Below are 26574 nucleotides of genomic sequence, written 5' to 3'. Positions count from 1 at the left end.
TTTTAAGAGCATACTTTTTTTTTTTAACTGTTTTTTTTTTTTAACATCTTTATTAGAGTATGATTGCTTTAAGGAGAATACATTTTGATATACATAGTGCAACACCCACAAAGGAATTGAAACAATTGTGAATATTTTTAATATATATATTCACAGATATTTGTTCTCCCTTTAAGTTCTCATATTTTCTTCTTGCATTACACTTTAATTACCTTATATTTAATAAAATGTTATTTAAGTTAACTGCACATCAGAATAGCCTTCTCTTATGTTTCACATTTTATAGGTGGTAAATTTTATGAGACTTTCACAGAATTTTAACTTTGGCATAGATCGAACACCCTCTTCTTTTCCGGACTGTTCTATTATTAATTTCATAGATTGTTATTGTAAAAATAACATAGACATCTTAAGAATATACATTTTTGTCTCCTAACCAATGAAGCTCAGGCTTTGTGTTTGAAGGCAAGAGGGGTTTATAGCACATGTTGAGAAGAATGTCTTTTTTTCTCTCTTTTGTCTCTTCTTGCCTATGTATTTTTCTCCCTTCCTTCCTCCTTCCCTCCTTTCCTCCATTCTTTATTTCTTTCACTCCTTTCTTTGAGGCCCAATATTCACCTGGATCTCTCCTTCATTTCATTCATATCTGCTTAAATGTCACTGCCTCACAGAAGCCTTCCGTAACCACCCTAATATATTACCCAGTTGGTTTATATTTTATCTTAAAAGAATTTAGCAACACACACGCACATGGACATGCACACACACACATTTATTTGTTATTTATATTTTTCTGTGTTCCCCACACCAGAGCATAAGTGCCATTCAGTCAAAGAATTTGTCTGGATTTTGTTCTATACTTTATCTCCACTGCCTACAACAGTGCCAAACACAGTAATTTGTTGTTACCTAGTCACTTATCATCAAAAGTTTGAGAAATGTTCTATATGGAACTTTCTGTATCTAAAACACAAACCAAGGACTTTGATCAACTCACTTTCCAGATCTGTGTAGTCTCATTGATTATAGATCTGTCACTTTTCTTATCACTGAAGAGGCAAACATAAAGACAGTACCAAGATATTTGGGGATGAGGAAAAAACAACGGCTCTATAAACTCACTGCTGACTGAGTGAATAGTTATAAAAAACACTAACACCGCTGCCAAAAGATGATTCATCATTGGCACCGACTAATATTTAAGTTTGCAAATAATTATTATTTTAAATTTTCCCTATGTATCTTTTAAAAAATAGCAATTGTCATTATTGAAAGAGTAAAGGAATTGTTATTAGGTGTCCATAAATGGCATATAATTGTATAATTATAATATTAGGAAATATACTAGTTAATATGTGCAGTGGTAAACACATTTAATGAAGAAAAATTTTAACGTCTTTCTCATTTTTCTTTAAATGCCTCCGTATGTGCCCATTTGTGTCTGTGTTTGGTTTTAATCTAACATAGTCAAACCTTTGCTATATTCTGATGTTGAACAAAACACCTTTCCTGAATCTGCAGTTTGCTTCTTGGGTTTTTTTCTTTTAGGCTGCAGTTTTACTTAGGAAATTGGCTCCTATTTTCTTTCACATTTATTTAATATTATTTCCATGTCTAACTCTAACGTAGAGCGTAGGAAAGAGTTAAGTCTTACATTCAACTATAAGGACCAGAAATTCTTCTATATTGTGAATATTAGTGATATGAAGGAGAGAATAACCATAAAAAAGACAATTTTTAATCAATAGAGAATCTCAACAGTATCTTTTGACCTTGAAGATGTTATTTTCTATCCTAAAGTTATTGAGTTCTCAAAAAACTTCCATCCATCACAACAAAACAGAGAAAAGTGTATTTACGTACAAAGAGGGTTATAAAGGAGAAATGAAAATCCAATATAAGAAAAAAGTACTCTATATTTACATATCATGCTTACTGTACACAAACCCCAGTGCTTTGAGAAAGGCTATCCTGTTTGGTCCTCACAGCAGAAAAATGAGGTATGCACTATTCTCCTCCATTTTGCAGTTCAGAAAACTGGGATTTTTAGAGGTTAAACTAATTGTTCAGTGTCACACATGTAGTAGATTATAGAATCAAGATTAGAATGCATATCTATCTGACTCTATAATTTCTGTTCTAAACTACGTTAGAATACCTTATGTTGCACAGATTATAGAAAACAGTTTAAAAAAGTAGTTACAAAAAAAAGAAACTTGTAGTCACAGCACAGCAATTATAGTAAAAAGTCACTTGAAAATCAGCATTTGAGCTCTGACACTAAAAAGTGGCAAGACTGATATGAGACGTAGATGTAGAAAAACAAAATCATATTGGGAAGGCCAAAATTGGGAAGCCAGGTCAGGGTGGATGCAGGACATGATTGATGCTAGTCATTTTGGGGTATGGGCTTGACAATTGTGCTTTAACATTTGACATTGGTACTAAATGATTTAAGATAATGATTAGGTAGAGTGTGCAGTGAATTCCTTATGCCTTCCTTCTTTTCCATATCATGCTCTTAAATGATTTATATTTTTAAATACTATTTTGAATCCTCCTTAACCATTTTTGCATTTATATCTACATTCTTATTTTCATATATATATATTTTAAATCTTTCTTAAACACATTTGCATGCATATCTATACCCTTATCTCTATATATATTTAAATCCTCCTTAATGATGTTTACATTTGTATTTATATCCTTATCTATATTTATACATTACTAGCTAGTTATCCATATATGCCCTATGATGAGAAATTCAGAGGCATTGCCATAACTATACTATATCACTAACTGGTAATTTGTTCAATATATTTATTGTTATATTAACTATTTCTAATCTGCATTTTATTCCATAGAAGTAAGCTCAATTCTTCTTAGCTAATTCCTTTCCAGTCCTTATAAATTCCACTAAAGTAATTGCTTAAATGCTGTTTTGTAAAAAGTCAGTCACTCCATTTATATATGACTGATTCATTTTGCTGTGCAGTAGAAGCTAACACAACATTGTAAAGCAACTATACTTCAATAAAAATTAATTTTAAAAAAGTCAATCACTAACCATGGTGGACTACTTGAACTGATGAGGTAAGAGATACTGACTTGCAAAATGCAACCTGAATAGGAATTAATCTTGCTCTGCATTTGTAGTATTTGCTTTTGTTTCATTCAAGAAATGTTTGAATTATAGATTTCTGTCTGAATGAAAATCTTGGATTTGCCAGATAATTAATGTTTAATAAGATTAATTTTGAAAATCTTGTCATTCCCATGATATTTTGTGACTATGTTTTAGGTGTATCACACACACTAAAATTGTAACAGTTGATAATTAAAGGGATCAGAGGCAATGGGTTTTTGGTTTAAATTATAAAATATTATAAAATACTCATTTGAGAATCTAACTAAGAAAATAAAAAATACAATGCATCTGAACTTGCATATTAATCTTGACATAATTTAGGGAATGACTTTACAGAATAAAGAAGGATTTGCAGCTAAATAATACATTCCTAGAGCAATGCTTCTCTAATTGAAATCTTTAGGTTTACTGTCAGGGAGTCTACAGGGTTTCTCCCAGGAATCTGGTAAATATATGGATACATGTTGGCAATAGTTGGAAATGTTTCAATGTAAGCATATTATGAATTTAGTATCAACCTAAATACAGCATCTGGATTTACCTTTGTGGTTGAAGTGCATTGTGCCATGAGGTGCTATATAAAATAATTCTGGCATATAGGCTTAATAAATACATGATCCATTTATACCAAATGAAGGCTTAATGACATGATATTAGACGTTGTACAAATTTTTCACCATAGCAAAATGGAGTAATAGGTTTGAAAACTAAGTCATTCATTACATAGTACATAATTTGTGTGTTAAACTACATACTCTAGAAAAACGAGTTCTATAATAATCAGCACTATATTTACCTTGTATACAACTATTTGGTTTCAGCAAACAAAACAAAACAAAACAAAACATCATCCATCACAATAAATTTAAATTGAGATGTGTTTATTAATTTATTTTTGTTAATATTTTGTTTGTAAATTTATGTTTGTTTCAACTTTACAACAACTATAAGGATAAGAAACTTATATCTAGTTTTATAGTTGTGTTTATTTGAGTAATATCATCCTCAAAATGATTTAAGCCAACTCAAAGATCATTCCTTATAATGTTTTATTTTCTTGTTATTTGAGGGAATCTATGCATTATTTCATCTTGAGAGATGCCATTCTAGAGGGCAAGCAATGTGCCTTATAAGTATCTGCGTACCCCACATGTCCTGTACCAATCTTGCACATATTACTAAATAAATATTAATTATTTATAACAGAATGGGTAATTAACAGCAGCATTTGAAAATTATGTGTAAAGGAGTTATTCTATTATGCATTTTAAATGTTGTTCCTTGGATAATTTGTGTTATAATAATTTGTACATCAAATTATTTCTTCAAAAATATGTAATCACTTGACCAACTTGTGGGCAATATAACATACTCAAAATTCATGAAATCCAAATCAATGAGCTTCTAGTGCCTTTCATTTCTATATAAATAACAATATTTTTCAGCAAAACATTAAGATGTATGAACAATACTAACTAAGACTATCAGAGGAAAAAAGAGATATAAAATGTCTGGAAGAGTCTAATTAATAAAATCTATGTGGAGAAAATAAGAGATTTGATTGAAAAATCTAGATTACTGTGCAATTTTATTTTCATTTGAGACAATGTGTCAGGGACACTTACTAATAACCAAGAGCCCACACACTATGCACATTTTCTAGCTCCCTTCCAGTTGGATGGGGCCCTGTGATAGTGATGGTCAGTGGGCTCTGAGTGACAGTATCATATTTTACTTGTAAGTCTAAGCAGTGAAGAGCTGCTATGCAGTCCTCCAGTTATCTTTTTCCTCTCCAGAGACATGTCTTTTAATGTGTAAACCACAACATAATATAGCTTATCCTGACTCTCCTAGACAGCAGAATAGAGAGGGAAAAAAACTGGCAGAATTGAATTTATAGAGACACATTCCAGAATTGCGTCTACCACTGCAACCTCTGTGATTTTAGGCAAATCGATTAACTTTACTGTACTTCAGCTATGAAATGAGGGTATATTATTTACTCTTTCATTTAATCAATCTTATTGAGTACCTGCTTTGTGCCAGGCATTGTTGCAGGTGCTGAACAAGCAGTAGAGAATGACACAAAGTCCTTGCCGTCATAGTGCTTACATTCTAACGAGCTTTCATTCATAGTACTTCTTCCTAGGTGCTGAAAACTATACAGAGATTAGATAATTCGATTTTGTAATCTAAATGCATAGAAAATTATGTACAGAAGTCATTAATATAAATTTGAATTGTGGCCTCTGTAATGTATGCACTGCCCAAAGAGCAAGGAGACAAGTGATAAGGAAATACTGCCCTCTTTCTGCTTGCCAAGACAGGTGCACTTGAAAATGTGGCCATTCTTCCAATTTTTCCCTCCCTAATTTAGCCACCCAGAGAGTGCTTTTTTTTTGTTGTTGTTGTTTTTTTTTTTTTTTTTTTTTTTTAACTCACATGACAGTGTGCTAGTGGCAGCCTTGTGTGGATTGAGATTAAAGACTATAGGGGGTATAAACTAAGGGGTGTGGAGACACAAAATAGGGAGACTTGTATTTCCATTACTGTCCACTGGTTTTCGATTAGGAACCTTCGACAAAGAGTGGGGATTGAGACTCTTCAGTCACTTTTAGCTCAAAAACTGTAATAGTCAAAATAAACGTGTGCTGGGGGGCTAGAGTAAAAAGAGCTGTTTATTGGTTTTAAGTGAATGATTTGGAAAAAAAAAAAAAGGAATACATATTATTCATATGCAAGTCCCCATATACAAGTAGAATACTGAAACTTAGGATGACTATATTATTATCTATTGATATTCTAGCAAATGCATAAAGATAAAATTAAAATAGTTTCACCTTTTGTTTTACAAAGCCCATAAACTAATTAGATAATGACTGATTGAAATAATACAAGTGAGATAATATAATTAAAAGACATGAAACTAGATATCTCTTAATTAAAAATATATTTCTCCTCTCTTGAGGTCTAGCAATGCATTTCAGATTTGAATTCTATACATTACAAATTATAGTATTATATTACTGATTTTTTTTTTTCTAAGTAGAATGTGTTGCCTTAACAGAATATTTTAAAGCCCTAGCAAGATGTAATTAATTTGCTGACAAATCACTATGTAGCTTAACTGAGAAAAAAAGTGCATTCATAGCTCCGATGAGCTATAATAACAAAGTAGGTCAGCAGACTGCTGCGTGCTGTGATTCTCCTTCGCTGTCCTGTTTCTGCCTATTAGGAAAGCCAGCCTGGTGACTCTTCTCTATTAGATAGGAACACAACCTCTTCACAAAAGTGAAACAATTCACATGGTGTCTTCTTCCTTGTCAGACATGTATTCTTTCAGGGGAATCAACATATGGAAATAAATCATAATCTGACATTTTGTTTTCAAATGAAATGTACATTTCAGAAAACCTCTAACATGAATTATAGTTCCATAATAGAGAAGGATAAAGGATATTACTTAAATTATATATTAGCTATGACTATAGTAAGATGCTTCAGTGATAACAAGACCAATCCATAAGTTCTAAAATAAGTTTTCTTATATAGCCTAGCTTTAAAATTTTAAGCAACAAATGGCAGACCAAGCTCCGTTCATGACGTTACTTTAACAAGTGACACCTACTAAAATTGGAAAAGAAACAAAATATCTTACAGTTCAATATTTTCTCCAGGAAGATTAATTTGCTAGACTTTGTTCTCCATCTCCATATATATATAATATATAGAGATTATATATATAATATATATGAATATTGTGGAGACTTTCACAGATGTAATATAATGGTACATGTAACACATTATCGCATCTATTCTAAATAAAAGGAAAACATTCATTCCCATTTTGCAAATGAATAGTCTGACCCAGAGAATTGTTATTAGATTTACATAAAGCCAGAAGCAGACAGTATGGGAACTGATGATGAAATCAATTTTTTCCCTTGAATTAATGCTGAACCTACCATAGCATTTTACTTCATGCACCCCAAAGACCTTCATCCATTATTAATTGTCAATTCATGTTTACAGAAAACAACTATAAATTGATTGTACCAGTGGAAGAACTTGGAATATATATGAAAATATTTGAAAAACTCATTGCGTTTTGTATGTGTATGTTCGTTTTTAAGGTTTCTCGTTTTACTACTTTCATAAAACTGAAAGAATCTGGCAAAGAAAAGAAATTTAAACTTCCCATTTATTCTGAATTTCTCATTTACTTAGGTATCACATGACATGAAGAAAGCCATGTGATAAGTGAGGGATATAAGAAAACAACAGTGGGAACATTTTCTGAATCTTAGCGTAAACATTTTCATAGTCCCATTATATACTCCATTATTTCTGAGAAGTAGTTTGTTGTTTTTAAAGATGCAATATATTCTGGAAATGAGTAATCCCTATGAAAAACTGAATTTGGCTTGTGAACCTTTATTTTATTTCAGTTATTTTATATATATATTTACAATATGCCAAAGAGCATAGGCAATTTATCAAATAAGATGTTAAGAATATGAACTAGAATCATTGGCTGGTCTTCTTTATGCTTTGAGAATATAGAGATGGGTACAGTGTGACCAGCATTTAAATACTCTTCTAGTATTACCAGCCAGGTGCCTCAGAAACATAGCTCTACCTAAGCAAGAGTTAATTAACACCTGATTCTGCTGTACGACCTGCTGACTCATACTCCATGCCTAGAGTGGTGAGCACATTCATCTGTGGACTGTAGCCACTTATTCTAATTGTATAAGCTTGATTATGATGAAAAAATCACACAGGAAAATTGAGAATCCACCACCACCACATCTTTGTAATTTATAAAAAGATATATAACAGTGAACCCCCATATAGTCTCTATACTCCAATAGCATCTTCCAGGGCATATCATAAAGCCAACAAAATTTTTCTCTAAATGTATTCTAATGATAGAAATAAATATTAATTGTAATATCTATTTATAATATCCACCAAAGCAATTGACTTACGTACACAGAGCATTTTGAGCTAGCCTTTGCCTTTGTGGTCAATGTGGTAATCTAAGATCATGATTCCTGCATGTTTGGAAAGGCCTTCCAGTATAAAAAAAAAAAAAAAAAATTCTTTAATTTCAATTGTATTAAAATGAGGACATTATTCAGTTTGACCGTTTCAGTTAGGAGTAAACTATGTTTTCGTCCTTTAGGTGATTTTTTAAAAAATGTATTTGTTTGTTCTAAGGTCAGCTATTGATTCATATTTTTAAAAAATATTTAGTTAAATAGGATTATAACATGATTGGGAAAAATACCATTTCAGGCAGTACCCATTACTAGCTCTCCACTACTCCCAAACTAAAACTAAAGCATTAATGCTCCATTAAATGATTACATTCTGTCTCGCACTTTTGTAATTCTGCTCTCAACTAGGTTATCAATTCTTAAGGAAGAAGAAAAAACCAGAAATTTGGCATAGGCATGTAATCAGTAAATCAAATTAAAGTTTGTATTATTCTATAACGATTGTACAAGTCGTTCTCCTGAGGGTAACTTTCCATTTCACTCGTTGATGTTATAATTTGTCTATAAGTTTTCATTATTATTTTACCAGAAGATCAGAACTTTTAAAAAAATAGCTCTTTAGAAAACGATGAAAAAGATTCCATGTATTAATTTTTATACAATGAAATTTATAAACACGGAAACCTTTTAAAAGATAGGTCTGGACACCATTTATATCTGAAAATTTATGAGAAGGACATGTTCTAATGTTTCCTAATGTATTTCTCTATCATTTAATTTGTATCATAATGCATTGTGTGAACAAATTTAGTGTTCTATAAGAATTAAATGACCACAAAATTTGAAAGAGAAAGGGGAAGATAAACCCATTATTTTACGTAAGAATAAAAACTAAAAGACAGAAGTAGAAGATAGGAACCAAATAGTTAATACAATAAAGATAGATAGCCTTTTCTCCTTTAGGCTTTGTTTCCACCATTGAGGTCATTGGCCATTTTCACTAGATGTCTTTGAAGCCAGCTCTGTTTCTTCCAAAGGAAAGAAAACATATCTTTATCATCACCAGCTATTGTTTAAGATAGCTGGTTTCTTTTGCTGAGCTATAGTCTCATTAAGATCTTTTATTTCTCATCTAGTAAGTAACAATATGTTCATGGGTATATTTCTACCAACTTTTTTTATAATAACCTATTACAGTACAGAGTTATAACTTCTACCAGGTATCTAATATTTAGTATATGCGAGAATTCCCTGGTGGTCCAGTTGTTAGGACTCCCCACTTCCACCGCAGGGGGCATGGGTTTGATCCCTGGTCAGGTAACTAAGATTCCGCGTGCTGCGTGGCCAAAAAAAAAAATTAGTATATGCAATCAGGTATTATTATTATTTGATTCTTTATGCATCTATCAGTTTTGTGACATTCATTCACAACCATGCTCAGCAAACTGTCTATATTCAGTTATGAATGAAGTGCTGATTAATTACAATGGCATAGCTTAACAATGCTTCTTTACCATTTAAAGATACTTTTACATACAATAACCAATGTTATGAATATATTATGACTAAAGGAGACATTCAAAAGATCTGGCAAAGTTCATACAGAAAGTTGGTGACAGAACTACATCTAGGACAGGAGTCTCCTTACTTGCACTCACCCCTATTTTCTATTAGTGCATGAATGAAGACTTGTTGAAAACTTTGAATGAAGAAATCATACATCCAGATGATTCAGTAAAATAGAAATTCCCTTCCTTTTCATTGCTTTCTTAATATAGAGCTTACAAGACCCTTCTAAAGGAAATAGTTTGAAGGATAGCCATAAGTAAAACACATGGCCTTGGATTGCCAATATTCTAATGTGTAGATAAGGGCATAATGACACAAATTCTATGGTAACTCATCAAATTTAGTGGGCTAAGATACGTGATTGAAATATGGGTTTCTTTAATAAGAATTTGACCTAATTGGAGCAGACCATGTGTCAAGTAGGTGCCCATTTACTGGAAATCTAGTATGTTAGAGAAGATTGAAATAAAGAGGTATAGAGAAAACATTAATAAAGAGATATTATTTAAAGGACATACAGAAGGTTCTAAGCTAGTTCAATGGGGGAGGGTTTGTGGCACATCATAGCACTGGGAATGGGTATCGGTGATGGAGACTGCACACTTACTCTCCTTAAAGCAGAATATTGACAAATTCTTGCCTAGTGGACAAAATTATTTCCTAAAGCAAGCAGCAGTGATGAGCGTCTATTTCAAACAAAATTGAAGAATTTGTTGGTTAGTGATAAGTGATAAGAATCAGAAAGGAAGCATGCAAATAATCTTGAGCTAAATATGAGAAATGGTATTATTGTAAACTGGCTGAGCATGGTCAAGCTCTGGAAATAGATTGGTTAGATTCATCTACTGGTTCTCTCATACTTACCAGCTGTGTGACCTTGGATAAGAGACTTAGCCTATTTATGCCTTGGTTTTCTCATCTGTAATGTGAGGATGATGATTATATTTACTTCACAGAGTTTGGAGTAAATGAAGGAATTTATATGTGCCAAATATATAGAACACTTCTTGTTACATTTCTCAGCTCAATACACATAAGTTATTAATAGTTGTAGTCGTGTGTGAACTCGAGTTGATTTTTCTAGTCTGTAAATTTGTGCATAACCCTCCCATTAAAAAAAATAATGATTTGAGAGCTTGAAGTAGAAGCAGATATACCATATACCTAGAAATATTAAATGGCATGGAAAGAAAAAGTTTGTAATGCATAAGCCTGGGCAAAAACAAAAAAAGAAAAAAACAGAATCTGAAAGTAAACCCTTGCTTTTATTTTCCTACCACCTACGGAAATACTAGAGAAAATGGTCTGAACCCATAATGATAGCTGTAAATAACATTTAGAATGAGAGAAACATTAATGACATTAATAAAAGTTGGAGCAAAGACCAGGAAATGGATACCCCCTTCACTTGGGATTCATGGAATGATAATAAATGATAATAAATGACAGAATGTGGAATACTTTCAATTTTGTTTAATAATGTCTTTTGTGAAGTGAAATATCAATATTTTAAACTGAGTAGACAGAAATAAACTCTAGGGAAATTGAACTCCAAGTCAATACTTTGGTACTCCAAATGGGCTGGACACCTGGCCCATGTGAATTGCACCTTAAAATGGTGATATCTTGGAGAAGAAATGGTGGACTGATTGCATAGGTTCTTTCATAAACCATGAAAATGGGCAAAGCACTGATCGTCCATGGTATATGTAAATAATGCATGAATTGACAAAAAGAGAATGAAGAAAGATGCTGCTAATTACAATCTGATGTGTTTGATGTTAATTCCAAACACGACTCTGCACTAAATTATAAAATAAATTGTTTGTGAGCACTGAGAAAAGGTTGTGTTTATTTAATGAAAGCAAGTCATAACAGAGCAGCCTTTTTCTCATTTTTATTCTTTTATATATAAGATATGAAAAAAAAAGATTTGTTGAAAACCTTGCTAAGGACATATACAAGTCCACTATTTCCTTTTTGAGATGAACATTAGACTGGTACATGCAGTTTATAGAAGGCTTTCTGCAAGGTTTTTCATGACATCTTATTATGAAATATTTGGACTAACAAAAATAGAATTGGATGGGTTAATAAGTGGCTGAGTGCATGTTTTCTGCTCTCACACACTAAAATGCAGATTAATAGATTCATGTCAATATAGAAGATGTTTAGTGGATGCTTGCAAGATATGACGTATTTTCAACATATTAATGTGATCTGAGGTGTTTTCAGCATATCAACAATAATTTGGTTGAAGCCACCAAAGATGCAGCCAACACAGAACAAAAAAGAAATGGCTAATATACCATGTTATAGATTCGTATTTAAGAAGATCTTGTTATATAGGAAAATGAACTGAATCTAATAGAATGGATTTTTTTTTTAATGTGGCCAAACATAAGGTCTTATAATAAGAATCAAAAAAAAAAAAAAAAGGAAAAAGACGAGTACAGGAATCAGACATGGCTCAGTAAAGGATATGAAAAATACATAGGATTTTGGTGACTATAATTTCAATATATGTCAATAATTGAGATACCGTCCATGTTAAATAAATTAAAAAATCCTAACCGTCAATACTTTTAAAAGAAAAAGAATTAATTTTGGGTATCAAATTCTAAGATCTGATAATTCTACAGGTAATTATTTTCTTTAAAAAAAGGAAATATTTATTTATTTATTTGGCTGCATTGGGTCTTTGTTCCTGCACTTGGGCTTTCTCTAGTCGCCGCGAGCAGGGACTACTCTTCATTGCAGTGCGCAGGCTTCTCATTGCGGTGGCTTGTCTTGTTGTGGAGCACGGGCTCTAGGCACGCGGGCTTCAGTAGTTGTGGCACACGGGCTCAGTAGTTGTGGCTCGCAGGCTCTAGAGCGCAGGCTCAGTAGTTGTGGAGCATGGGCTTAGTTGCTCCACGGCATGTGGGATCTTCCCAGACCAGGGCTCGAACCCGTGTCCCCTCCATCGGCAGGTGGATTCTTAACCACTGTGCCACCAGAGAAGCCCCAGCAATTACTTTCTGATCAGAAGATACCCAATTAATTATCTCTTTCTTTTTTTCCTAATATCTTTATTGGAGTATGATTGCTTTAGAATGGTGTGTAAGTTTCTGCTGTATAACAAAGTGAATCAGCTATACATATACATATATCCCCATATCTCCTCCCTCTCGCATCTCCCTCTCACCCTCCCTATCCCACCCCTCTAGGTGGTCACAAAGCACCTAGCTGATCTCCCTGTGCTATGCGGCTGCTTCCCACTAGCTATCTATTTTACATTTGGTAGTGTATATATGTCCATGCCACTCTCTCACTTCATCCCAGCTTACCCTTCCCCCTCCCCGTGTCCTCAAGTCCATTCTCTACATCCTCGTCTTTATTCCTGTGAAATATAAATCCTCACTGGTTATCTTTTATTCCTGAAATTATGCTTTTAAAACTAATTTTGACCCATTAATAAATTCATTTGTATGTAAGACAAATTAAGGACATTGTGACACATTAATAATTAACTTTGATTTTCAATAACCATTTTTCTCAAATAGCTCACTTTATTATTTAACAGAGTATATAGGCATTAAGAAAGCATTAAAGCACACTTACATATTGTAAAAACCTAGGGAGAGTGCAGCCGAGAGAATGGAATTATGCCAAATTGAACAAAAGAGATTTCATTAGTTTTACACTTAATCTTTTCAATTATGTAAACAGGAAACAAAGCCTCCTTGTTTGCAATGTGTCTTTCTTTGTAGTACATCACTTACTCTGTAGCTGAATTTAGTTCATAAATTTATATCACTCATTTTGACAGATCACTCTGATGAATTCCTTGATTGAGAGACTTAGAAGTAATGTGGCCCTGCTTCCACAAACCATTAACATATTGTCTCATTTGTTCTATTTTTCTTTATTACTTGTAATAAGAAAAATCTTTAAAATTATAACAAAAATATTCTCCTAGAATAATTAGTCATTTGCCAGTTTCCATCTGGAGCATGATCAGAGCAAAAGATTACTTATTGTTTAGGTTGCCGGAAGAAAGTCAGAAGCTGCATATTTCACATTTGACTTCACCAAAAATAATGCCATTCTTAATATAATTGTGATGCATCTGTTTGTTTATTTTCATTGCAGCCAAGTTATGGAAAATTGAACTTATAGTGGCTTAAAATGCTTATCTCTTTATTTAGAGATAAAAGAGATACTAGATCATAAGTTAACTCATCCTCTCTCTATGAATCTTTCATTTGTGAAATTACATTTCTTTAGAGAATCCAGAACAAAGTTGGGAGAAGGGACATGAAATAAACAACCAATCAACCAAACACCTGTAACCAATTTCATCAGTATTAATAGAACACAACTAATCACAGCCTTTATATGGCTCATTTTTTCACTTATTTCCCAATAATTTGATGCAAGAGAGTTCAACGTCAGGAGAAATGGGGAAAGTATCTGAAGTTTATTCTAAAAAATAATTCTTGACTATGGAATTAATGCAAGTTCAGCCCAGTCTAGCATAATGTCCCAAGCTATACTTCATGGGACATACTACAGTTGCATATACAACATAATACAAAAAATCTTGCTTATCAAATAGTTATGTAATATATTTTAGAATATTACATTTAACATGACAGGAATGACAAATATTTCACCAACTTTTGAAACCAAAAATTGCGTGTTACTATAAGAGTCAACTAAGTCAGCAAAAATAACCAGAAATTTTTGTTTTCTAAATATATAATTTAATATGTAAATTTGACTGCACATAGAAAATTCTTTAATAATCACATGAAAACTTGAGGCTATCAAATTAAACTAGCATTTGAAAAATAAATAAAAATAACTAAAAAAGAAAATGCAGTCAGTTCAATCAAAAGGTTTTACCCAAACACCATCTGATCTAACCAAATTGACTTCAAAATGGATAGCAAACTTAAATGCCTAATGAGCCAATACAGTAATATAGATGCATGAATTAGAGCCAGTGTAAAACAAAAGCAACGTCTTGCCTCTGGTGAGCTAGGCAAAGCTTATCCTGTCTGAGGGACACACCTGCTCCTCAGTTTCATCTGATAATTATCACATGGAAGTTTATACCCAGTGTTGCCCAGAACTATCAAGGAAAGCTGGATATTCAGATTTTTATGGGAAATGCCATAATTTTTTAGATATAGCAACTAATACACACATGGACACACAGAGACGTACACAGATACACATACACACACAGCATACCTTGTTTTATTTCGCTTCAATTTATTTCATTTTGCAGATATTTATTGTGTTTTTTACAAATTGAAGTTTTGTGGCAACCCCCTGCATTGAGCATGTCTACCAGTGCCATTTTTCCAACAGCATTTGTTCATTTTGTGTCCCTGTGTCACATTTTGATAATTCTTGCAATATTTCAAATGTTTAAAAATTATTATTGTATTTGTTATGGTGATCTTGATCAGTGATTTTTGTTGTTTTTGCAAAAGGATTACAACTGAAGGCTTGGATGATGGTTAACATTTTTTAGCAATAAAGTATTTCTTAATTAAGGTATGTACATTTTTTAGACATAATGCTACTACATACTTAATAGACTACAGTGTAGTATAAACATAACTTTAATATGCACTGGGAAACAAAAAACTCCCTGTGACTTACTTTATTGTGATACTGGATTTATTTCAGTGGTTGGGAACCAAACCCACAATATCTCTGAGGTGTGCCTATAAGCACAAAAAATATATATACATACACAAGTATATATACAAAATATATATTATATTATTTAATTATATATACTTATGTATCATTTTACATCATTATTATTTTTTAAAAATAATGTATGCCAAAATGAAAAATGCCAGCAAACTTGATTTAGGTCCAGTAGGCCATCAGTTTCCAACTTCTGAAATTAATCATTTAGTTCATGTGGTTGAAACCAGGATTACATGCTTTGTCTCTGCATGCATTGGTCCTTTCAGACTCAGGCCCTAACAGAACTCCTCCTTTTTCCTCCATTTACAAAAGGGAAAAAAATCAATTAATGTAAAAGGGACCTGGGGAACATAGGAGAATGGGAATTTGTCCACATTAGTGACTCAGCCTGCTGTTAGTGATAAAATCGAAAACATATCCAGCATCTTAAATTTATCACTAAAGGTGTTTTTCAGTTTTAAGTTTGTAGTGTCCAGGCTGTACTGAATAAGATTTGGAAGAGTATCGTACAGTAATTAAGTATAAGACCTCCTCCCTCCACACCACAGGATCAATTTGCATCCACTTATTTGCATGAGATTAGGATGCATTAGTAGCATTTATCTATCGTCTATCTATCTATCTGTCTATCTATCTATCTGTCTACTTATCTACCTGCTTACCTGTTTATTTATTTATTGACTGACTATTCTTGTACCCACTGATCAAGTGGGAAAATAGACCGATAATCAAACAAAATCTTGCCCTAATAGTCGTCTATTTTTTCCCAGGAATATAGAAAATAAACAAAATAAAGAGCTATAAAAGATAATCCCAGGCAGCACAAATCCTATTAAGAAACCTCAAAAGGGAGCACAATACAGTGACCTGGGTCAAGCAGAGCTATTTAAAGGCACGTAGTCCAGGATGAAGGTACAGCTGACTGGTGTGGCTGGAGTGGCGTGAGAGAGGAGTACAAAAATGATGTTGGAAAGATACCCAGGGACCAGCCAAATCACCAAGGGTCTTGTAAACCGCTGGAAGATTTGGGCTTTTGTTCTCTGTAAAATGGAGAACTGAATGAGACCCATTGGCCTACGCTGTGAAAACCCCTCCCACTGCAGAATGCAGAGAAAGGAGTCCTATTTTCCTATTTCACAGAACCAGTCACAGCACCAGGCACTAAGGGGCAGCCGTGTGAGAACATGTCTAAGTAAGGTGACAGCAGGCGAGTGGTTGCGCCACAGCAGTGGAGCCCAGAGCGGTGCCGAGGTCGGCTGTGTGTAATGAAAGCTCTGCAGGGCAGAGCAACCTGCAGCAGCCAGGGAGTTGGACCTGACTAGGGAGGTCCGGCCATGGGGCAGCAGCTGCCCTCCCCTGGGGAGAGCGAGGAAGCACGGTGGCCTACGTAAGTAGGTCAGACTGATCTGAAACATATGTGACATATTCCTTAACATTTCAGGTGGAAGACAGGGGCTGAGTTTCTGTGGTCATGAAGGTGGGAGTGGCTAAGAACTTAATTTAGATATAAATACTAAGCTGACCTCATGTTTTTCTAAGGAGGGATAATTTGGGTAGATTTGTTCTTTTGTTACATCGGTCAGTCAACGAATATTAATGAATTGTCTGCTCTGTGCCGGGCACTATTGTAGGTACTATTATCCTGCCTTGGGAATTCTACATTCTAATTGAACTTGTTCCTATACAAGGAATAGTTGGGAGTAAGCTTGATTTTCTCAAGTATCATGTTCAGTGAAGAGAAACCAAAACAAATGTTTGATTTCTGGCAGTCTTGGAACTTTAGTGATGCTTGAGCTCTTTGATTTGTTTCTGTCTTCATTATTTGAAAGATTCTCAACATGTATGCCTATTGAAGCTGATGCTTTGTCAATATGTATAATGACATCAAACATTAATGTTTGAGTTTTCTTTCTACCTTCCTTTAATCTCCTTTAATATCACTACTTCTAGGAAGTCTCTGCTAAAGTACTCTGTGTACTTGCATTTATATCAAATGAAGTCATTAGGAATCCATTTTAAAAAATTAGGCTACAATTGTAAAAGTAATATCCTGTTGGTTAACTGGCCATCTTCTTTTAGCCCTGGAGAGCATCTTCCATGTCTCTATGAGCCATTTGCTCTATTTCACTCTTCTTACGTAGTGATACCGAGTAACAGCTTCACCGAGGTCAAACGAAACCCTGTTTAAATAAAAGGGAAATTTGAATTTGACTCATTTCCTTCTAAAAAAGACAAAAGATAACATACTAATTTGCAGTATTTCTCATTTTAGCTAATCATTATACTTCATTTTTTTCTTTTCCTAGAAGAAAAAACTTACTAGAAAGTATTAAATCACTCTGTGTATTTAATTTGAAGGCTAAAATATCATTTGGCCTGTACCATTTCTCTGATAATGATATAGTTTTTTATCAGATTTGCATGATAGCCACTCTGAAGCTGAAACATATATGGAATTATGTCAGAGAGAGAGAGATTTTCTTTGAGTCATATACTTCAGTTTAAGAAAAAAAAGTTACATTCAGGCTCCTATTTGTTTTTCTCTCCTCACTCCATCGCCTAACACTCTTCTGAAAGAGAGGAAGCTGCAATTCAACTCATAAGGAAACTATTTCTTAGGGATCTTCCAGTGAAATTTTAATTGACTACTGGTAGTTGAAAACATAAAATAATCAATTTATTAAATGGAGATAGGGCTCTATTAAAAATATAATCATGAAGTGAGAATGCACACAGAGCATTCACTGAAATATATCTTCCAGTTCTGCAGAAGAGTCACAAATTTTCTTTTGACAAAAGAAAGCAATTCATGGAGCTTAAGCAGTATGTAGAAAATCGCAAAATTCTTTGAGTGCAATTGCTGTCATATTAAGCATCTGATAGCTGTGCATGATTATTTTCACAGAGGTTGCTAGGAAGAGAGACATAATTTAAATGCATATTCTTTCTGTAGCTACGGCTATAAGAAACATATTTGGCACTATTGGGGACCAAAATAATTAGAGTGTTCTTCATCTTATGTGGCATATTACTTAATATTTGTGCTCACTATATGTTAGGAACCCTGATGCGCACCTCATCTCATTTAATCTTCACCAACTCTAAAGTGTGCATTGCTAATCTCAATTTTATAATAAAGAAACTTGAGCTCTGAGTCCTTAATATCTCTACTGTAAATGGTAGAGCTGAGATTTAAGTCGGGTTTGTCTAATTCCATGCCTCAAAAGCTCTTTTATGGCTTAGCCATTCTGTCTCAACATCAGGACTTTGTTGATTATTTAGTGTCTTAGCTGGGGCTGCCATTATAAAAAGAAAAAAAATACCACAGACTGGGTGGCTTAAACAACATGTATTTATTTCTCACTGTTCTGGGGGCTAGGAAGTCCAAGATCAAGGTGTGTGTCATTTTGGTTCCTGGTGAAAGCTCTCTCCCAGGCTTGCAGATGACCATTTTCTCACTGTATCCTCACGTGGAGGAGAGAGCAAACTCTCTGGTCTCTTATCATAAGGTCTCATGACTAATGCCATCATGGAGACCTCACCCTTATGACCCCGTCTAAACAAATTGCCTCCCAAAGGCTCCATCTCTAAATACCATCACATTGGGGGTTAGGGCTTCAACATAAGAATTTGGGCAAGGTGTGTGTGGAGGGGGGTAGAGAGACACAATTCAGTACAGAGCATCTAGGTTGTTTTAATCCTTCCTTCCAGTTTAACCCCAGCCAGGCACATCTTTCAGGTGATCAAAATTGGATGTGTCAGTATGTTAATTTTTCACCTGTCGTGGCAGCCAGTTGCTGATGATCCTGCCTCCTGATATTCACACTTTGCATATTGTACCAGGGTTGGTCTGTGTTACCCAGAAAAAAAAAAAAAGTGGTAGAAGTGCATCTTCTATTCTCTGTCTCTCTCATCCCTTGCTGGGGAGGGTGCGCATGGGGAGCCACCTGCCATGTGTGAGATGCCTTGTGGAAAGGCACTAAAGTGTCCTGCCAACAGACATTAGTAGCTGAAAGTGGGTCCTCCAGCACTCCTTTGGACGATGCATGCCTGGCTTATTTTTGGACTGACCCTCTCATGGGAGATTCTGAGCCAGAGGTACCCAACTAAGCTACTCCCTGATTCCTGATTCTCAGAGACTGTATGAGAAAACAAATGTTTGTCGCTTTAAGCTGGTAAATTTGAGGACATTTTCCTGCACAACAATAGATAACTGATGCACTTGGCATTATATTTTTTTATTTTATTTTATGTCAACCTAGCCAAAGCAGCCTTCAAGTCATTTCTCTTCTCCACTGAGGGCATCCCTCAAATCTTACATTCTTCATGAAAGTTTTTATTCACTTTGATACTCTCAGATTTTAAAGTTGTGTCCTGGGTTAATGCATAATGTGACAAATTTGTCATGTGCATACAATGAATGTGAATGTAGGTCATTAGGAAATATTCTTGAAAATAATAAAATAAATAAAATGCCTCCACTATAAATTAAGAATTTGTGGTTATTTGGAACCAGAATAAAATCTGTCTTCTCACTACCTTCGAAGAAATTATTACTAAGCAAATTAAAAAGCATTTGTAAAGCAATTATACTCCAATAAAGATGTTAAAATAAATAAATAAATGAATAAATAAATAAATAAATCAAAAACATTTGTTTGTAAAAATAAATTAAAACATGTTAAGTAAAAACATCTCATAATTTATACTTTGTAATCATGTAATAGGAAGTTTACTCATGTCAATGATTACAACACAATGGAACTGATTCTCCTATGTGGCTTGAGCATATCCCATTTATTTATATCTAAAATTTGCATATGCATTACATTATTAACCTAATGTGTATACTTAAGCATATCTTTGCTAGTGTAATTCCCAATTGATACTTAAACTGGCATCAAAACTGCATTTCTTTCTAAAATATGCTGATTCTGACTTGCCACTAATTTTTTAAAATTAACGTATAGTTGATTTAGTGTATTAGTTTCAGGTGTATAGCAAAGTGATTCAGTTATACATGTGCATGTATATATGTATTTTTCTCAGATTCTTTTCTATTATAGGTTATTACAAGATATGGAATATAGTCCCCTGTGTCCCTGTGCTATGTAGTAGGTCCCTGTTGTTGATCTATTTTATGTATAGTAATGTGTATCTGTTAATCCCACACTCCTGAACACACTCACCTGGGTCTAGAGTAGGGATTTTTGATGTTTTGACATTGAGGAGGCAACATCATGCCAAGCAGAGTACTAGATAGAGGATTAGAAGAACTGAGCTTTAATCCAAGTTTTCCCTTTCTGCACTATTTAATCTTATAAATAGAACTTATTTTCTGTGAACTCTCTTTACTTATCTGTAAAATGAGGAAGTTGGACTATTAGTAGTTAGCCTTAGAATTCTTAGTATTCAGTGAAAAACTGAGGACGAATATGTCAAATAAATGAATATTTATAAAAAATAAAGTCTAACTGATCTGGCTGAAGTAAAGGTGGAGCCCTGGAGTCTAGGCTTCCATCTCCCCAAGTCCTTCAAAGGCCCCGTCAATGTTGGTGGGAGCATGGTGTGACAACCTAATGGGTTAGATGCTCTCTAGCACTATCGTATTTATAATATTACAAAATTTTATTCAGTAGAAACCAGTTAACAACTATGTTATTTGCCGTGGAAAATAAAATTTGAATAAAGTGCTTTTCTTTTGGCGCTCTTGTCAATTCATAACCACTTCTTTTTACTAGCTTATGAATCAATATTACCGTTTCATTATCATTATATCATAGTTAGTGACCTCTATACATAGGCCTATATCAAAATTCAACCAACCTGCCATGTGAAATAAATAAATGTAACAAGTAACACAGGTGTGATAAAATGCAGAACCTCCTCTGTCTTAAGCATCAGATGTTTGAGCTAAGAAGAACATCTGGACCATCTCGTATAGTCTGTTGGGTTTAGGTAACAAATTCGTTATTGGCTGTGTGTGCTGGGCTTAAAGCCCATTGGACAAACCCTGAAACTCTGAGTAATCTACTGCCAACATAAAGTAAAAACTGTGGGAATGAGCAGATCTGTGCCATAAGGAGGCTTATCTGCTGATGTTCACAGAAGCCATACAGCATGTTGCACACAAGTACTGTCTCTGTATCCTTCAAATCATGTATTTATATACATATATATGTATGTTAAATATTTGTAAATACAGAGGAAATTGAAGCTTAGTCTTTTTTGTTAGCATGCATGGGATAATTCAGGAAGTCCAGATAAAATGCTCAAATGATGGGATCTTCAGTATGATTAAATCTTCTAATGAGCAGGAGTTCCATTTTGGTTTCAGGGGTGGTGGTGGTCTGTGAAGCAGATCTGAAATGCACACTCTCTTGAAAACATGCGAATATTTCATTTTCTGCAGTTTGTTTTTCCTTAAATGTTCTATAGAAGAAAACAATAGCTCTCATAATTATTAATTTTATCATGTTTGGGTGAGTTTATCTTTAATATCTTTTGCAGAGGTTGTGAATTGACTTTTCTTTAAAGAATGTTAAAAGAAAATGTCATTGAGAATTTTGATTAGTAGATTTCACATTATCAAAGTCTCATGTAATTCCTTTTATTCTCTTCATGGATTTTTAAACCCACACCCCATCTCCAAAAGTGTTATGAATGGCTAGTTTATTCTTTTATGTCTAACAGATCCTTTTGATTTTTAAAAAAATTAGTCCTTGTCATTAATAAAATCTAGTTGCCTGAGCCTTTTCTAGAATATAAATATGATATTATCTTATTGATAGATTTTTCTAGTTGTTTTGCTGGAACCTATTTACCAAAAAGCAAAATCTATCTAATCTTCTTTCTTTATACATCACTTTACTAAAAAAAGTGTTGTATGTTGGGATGAGTAATTTTTCAGAGGAGGTCAGAAAAGAAAATCAACTTTTTAAAACTTTTTAAAGTGAAATATATATATATGTATATATCTACTAGTTCTTTTCTACAAAAGATACATCAAAGGAATAAAATGCCTTGATAATATTTAAGCTTAGGTCATCAAATTCATGTCTTTTAAAATTTTTCTGCACTAATAAATTTCCCTGTTTAATACACAAACTAGTGATTTCATTACATACTTTATATATTTGTAATATAAATTATATCTCAAATTAGACATTTTCTTACATCTTGCCAAAAATATAATTAATGTTATTCTTACTCTAATATATTGGATATTTTTCATTAGCCTTGATTTTGGGCCCTCTTGCATTAGTCTTAACCTAAAAATAATATGGCAAGTCCCATTTTAAGAGAATAACAATAATCTATGATTACAATATTTTTTAATGCCCTGTTGGCTCTTTTGATGATAAGGACTGTAATTCTTTTAGAACATTACTATGATATATTATGAAAATAAAACTTTATTTTGACTACTCTCTATTTTCCTTTTCAAAGTCGAAAGACTCAATGATGCCCTCTCCATTGAGTTGTTGTAAAATTTATAAACATTGTCTATAGAATGCTTAGCACATGCGGCATATAGTCAGCACTCAAAAATTTTAGCCATTAGCAATTTAGTCTTTAGTCCCAAAATTTGACAAAACTGTCTATTTCAAATCCATCCATATTCTTCATCATTGTTCAGTCTTTGGCCAAATACCTTCTCAGCCTACACCTTTTGATACTGACAATTCTAACTCTCATTTAATTTATTATCAGGAAAATGTCACCCCTATCCCTCCCGGTTGTATCTACTTTAATTTCTGTTTTCTGTTTTTTGGAATTCTTCAGTTCCATTTTCTTCCTGGATCCCTACTGACTAAGCTTTGTCCAATGCGCAAGGAATAATAGTCTGTTTCATTTCAGAAGGATGCCTGGGGGTATTCATTCCAGTACTGTGTAAGCCTTTTGGATTGAAATAATTCTGGGGCAAATGTTTTAGGGGGAAGACCCCAAGTGTCTCTCCGGGGATGTTATCAATATTTAGGAACCCACCACCTTGTACACCTTTATAAAGATGCAAATTTTACCACTTTCTTCATAAATCCTTACCTTGTGTCACAAGATTCAAATATTAAGTCTATAAATCCTCATAACCAACTTAAAATTAATTTCTCTTTTTCTCTCCAGAGAAGTGAAAAGCACTCTGAGCTGTAACCTGACACCTGCTATTAAATCACCTCTACTGAATACACCTTATAGGGAGAGAGCAATTCACCTTCATGTTTCTCTAACACTGGGACACCACTCCAATTTGATTGACTAGTGCACCGTGCATGTATAATCCTCCCCCTCAGATCACATTGGTTAGATCTGAGGGTATACCAACCGTTTTTGCATTTTTTCCATGTGTGATATTTTATCAGTTTGAATTCAGTCATTCAACAAAGATTAATTGAACACCTACTATAAATCAGGCATTCGCTAAGTCTTGCAAACAATGAAGAAATGAAAGACATGTTTTGCATTTTAGATTCACTTCAAGAAAGGAAACCAACTAATCTGAAAAAGGTGTATTTCCTGAGCATTTTAACCTTCAGAAAAGCACATAATATTTGCACATTTCACCAGGCTAGCCACAAAAGAGGAGAAAGGAAGAGAAAGAAACACAAGCAACTATGCCTTAGTACCTGGAAAGAAAACATTGACTAAAGTATGATCTCATCACGAATCAGCAAATTGTTTTGGATAGCTGATGCCATTGGGGATGTCATTGCTACCTATGCTTTTTGTAATGAAAATTTCCCTAATTATAAAACAGAATTTGATGAATATTGGATGTTCTGTTCTTCTATACTCATTTAATTATCCAGAGATTTACAAGAAACAAAATTGGGGGATTTTTTATGTGTTTGTTTTTATTTATGCCTAGAGGTAAAAAATACTTTGGACTTATAATTGGCTCCATTCTTATTTATATTGCTGCTTACAGTTCATTCTCTTGCCCTTCTTCCTAACATATCCAGCTTTGATGTCCTCACTGTTGTTGACTACCACTCCTTATTCTAGTCTACCCCACTGCCTCTCCTTCCCATGCAAATTATTTCCTGTGTTCCTTGAAGGATTCAGCTTCATGCTCACTATCACTGTGTCCACCGGTACTCCTGATTTTTTTCTTGTGGATTTCAATATCCAAACAGATGACTCTTCCAGCACCTCAAACTTATCTCCTCCAGTGAACTTATCCTCCACTCTACCGCAGCTAGTCTTCACGCACAAGTAGTCTTTTTTTTTTTTTGGGCTTCATCATGCAGCATGTGGGATCTCAGTTCCCGGACTAGGGACTGAACCCGTGCCCCCTGCAGTGGAAGCTCGGAGCCCTAACCACTGTACCACCAGGGAATTCCCTTGCACAGCTAGTCTTTAGGCAAACATTTTCATTACCAATCTATGTCTCCTTCACAATCTCAACTTCAAATATCCTGCTTTCAAACCACCACCTCACAGTTTGCCAGCTCACTACATTTCCTCAATTCCAAAAATTCCAACACTTTTTACAGCCCACTGGAACCTTTCATCAATTAATTGACTCTACTTTCTTTTCCTTATCTTTCATGCAACTCATGTCCTCACTGTCCCTCCAGAATAGGTAAGAGCTCTCCCCCCCCAGCTATCAGCACCAGATGAAGTTTTAATAGACAACCAGCACCAACTTGTCAGCTGTGTGTGTGACATCCTAGAAGCGAATTATCTAGTCCCAGTTGAAAGACCCCATATAAAGCTTCACAGATCAGGGATGAACCATTCTTGCTGATCTCTGCCCAAATTTTAGATCCCTGAGCAAAGTAAGTGATTGTTGTATTTTAAGCCAGTAAGTTTTACAATGACTTGTTATGTAATAATATATATTTGGTTATAGGGACAAAATCTTGATAATTTAATTGCTGTCATTTCTCAGAAACTCTGTGATTCTTAGAGTGCCATTTAAACTCTTCAAGCATCAATTTCATCGTCTGGCAAAAAAAAGACAATTATAATCTCTACCTCTTAAGGTTATTTTGAGAGCTAAATGAGATAATGCATTTAAAGTTCTTAGAATAGTCACTTAGCTTATAATAATTTCTCATTAGTTTTTGGTGATTATTACTTTGTATAATAAGTATTTTCTTCAGGGTATAAAATCTTGTTTCCATCTTTTCTCTCAATCTTCTATTCCTTTCTCTCTTCAGATTATATATAAAATATATTGTATATCTATATTGTAATAATATATTTTTAATCTTTTCTTGGTCTTTCCTATCGTTTTGTTTCTAATTCAGCTTGTTCTCTCTCATTTTAGTGGACTGTTTTACTCATTCCTGCCTTTGTATCTTTCTTCTGTATCATTCCCCAGGCCAAATTTGATTTTCAAATGCTGTAGTGTGGTAATAATGTATGAATTTAATAATACATGAAATATGTTAAATCATTACAAATCAGACAAAATGTTTAATATGAAAATGTGCAATTGCCTTTATTGCTAGCAAATCAAAATTAATAATTAAATGTGTGTACAAATTAGCTGCTAACCACTTAAATACAAAGTTTACTAATATAATTTTACAAATTTGTAAACTGTACATGCTAAAGTAGAGTGACTTGAATATTTTTTAAAAAGTTAATGCTTCTGCATTGCTTCAAGTTAGCATTAAAATGATCAAAAAGCAGACATCCTAATAGAGAGGAAGGAAAAATAAACACCTAAATGACCTTGACATGGATAATCAAAAATTTAAATAGGAGAAAATTCAAAGCAGAAATGAACTCAGAGTAGAAAATTTGAAACTGACTAAAATCATGTCTAAAATCAAATTGTACAGTGTTACTTAATTTACATATAGTGAGAATATGTAGAGCAATTTTTAAAAAATATCTACCAGTTACGTTTCTAATATGTGCCAGGGGCTTTGCATTCATTATCTCATTTAATCCTTGTAGTGATTCTGCAAGTTTTATCTGCATTTTTATAAAGGATAACAGAGGCTCAGAGAGATTCAGCAGCCTCTCCAGTGTAAAACAGCTAGTGAGAAGCCAAACACAAATTTTAAGGACCATCTCACTTTAAAGTATACCCCCTCTTTCCACCATACTGCAGATTTTACAGGCTAAAGACAAAATGTTCTTCCTCAGAAAATGCCCTGAAATTTTGAAAATGGGAAGTAA

General features: G+C 33.7%; 1 protein-coding gene across 1 annotated transcript in view; it reads left to right on the top strand.

Annotated features, from left to right (window-relative positions):
* The window catches only part of HCN1 (hyperpolarization activated cyclic nucleotide gated potassium channel 1), a 372899-nt gene that overhangs the window by 199973 nt on the left and 146352 nt on the right, over positions 1-26574 (top strand). The window lies entirely within an intron of this gene.

This window comes from Eubalaena glacialis, chromosome 4 (assembly GCF_028564815.1).
Source record: "Eubalaena glacialis isolate mEubGla1 chromosome 4, mEubGla1.1.hap2.+ XY, whole genome shotgun sequence".
Classification (NCBI taxonomy): domain Eukaryota; kingdom Metazoa; phylum Chordata; class Mammalia; order Artiodactyla; family Balaenidae; genus Eubalaena; species Eubalaena glacialis.
Note: the sequence above shows the minus strand (reverse complement) of the source record. Positions and strands in the feature narration are given on the sequence as shown.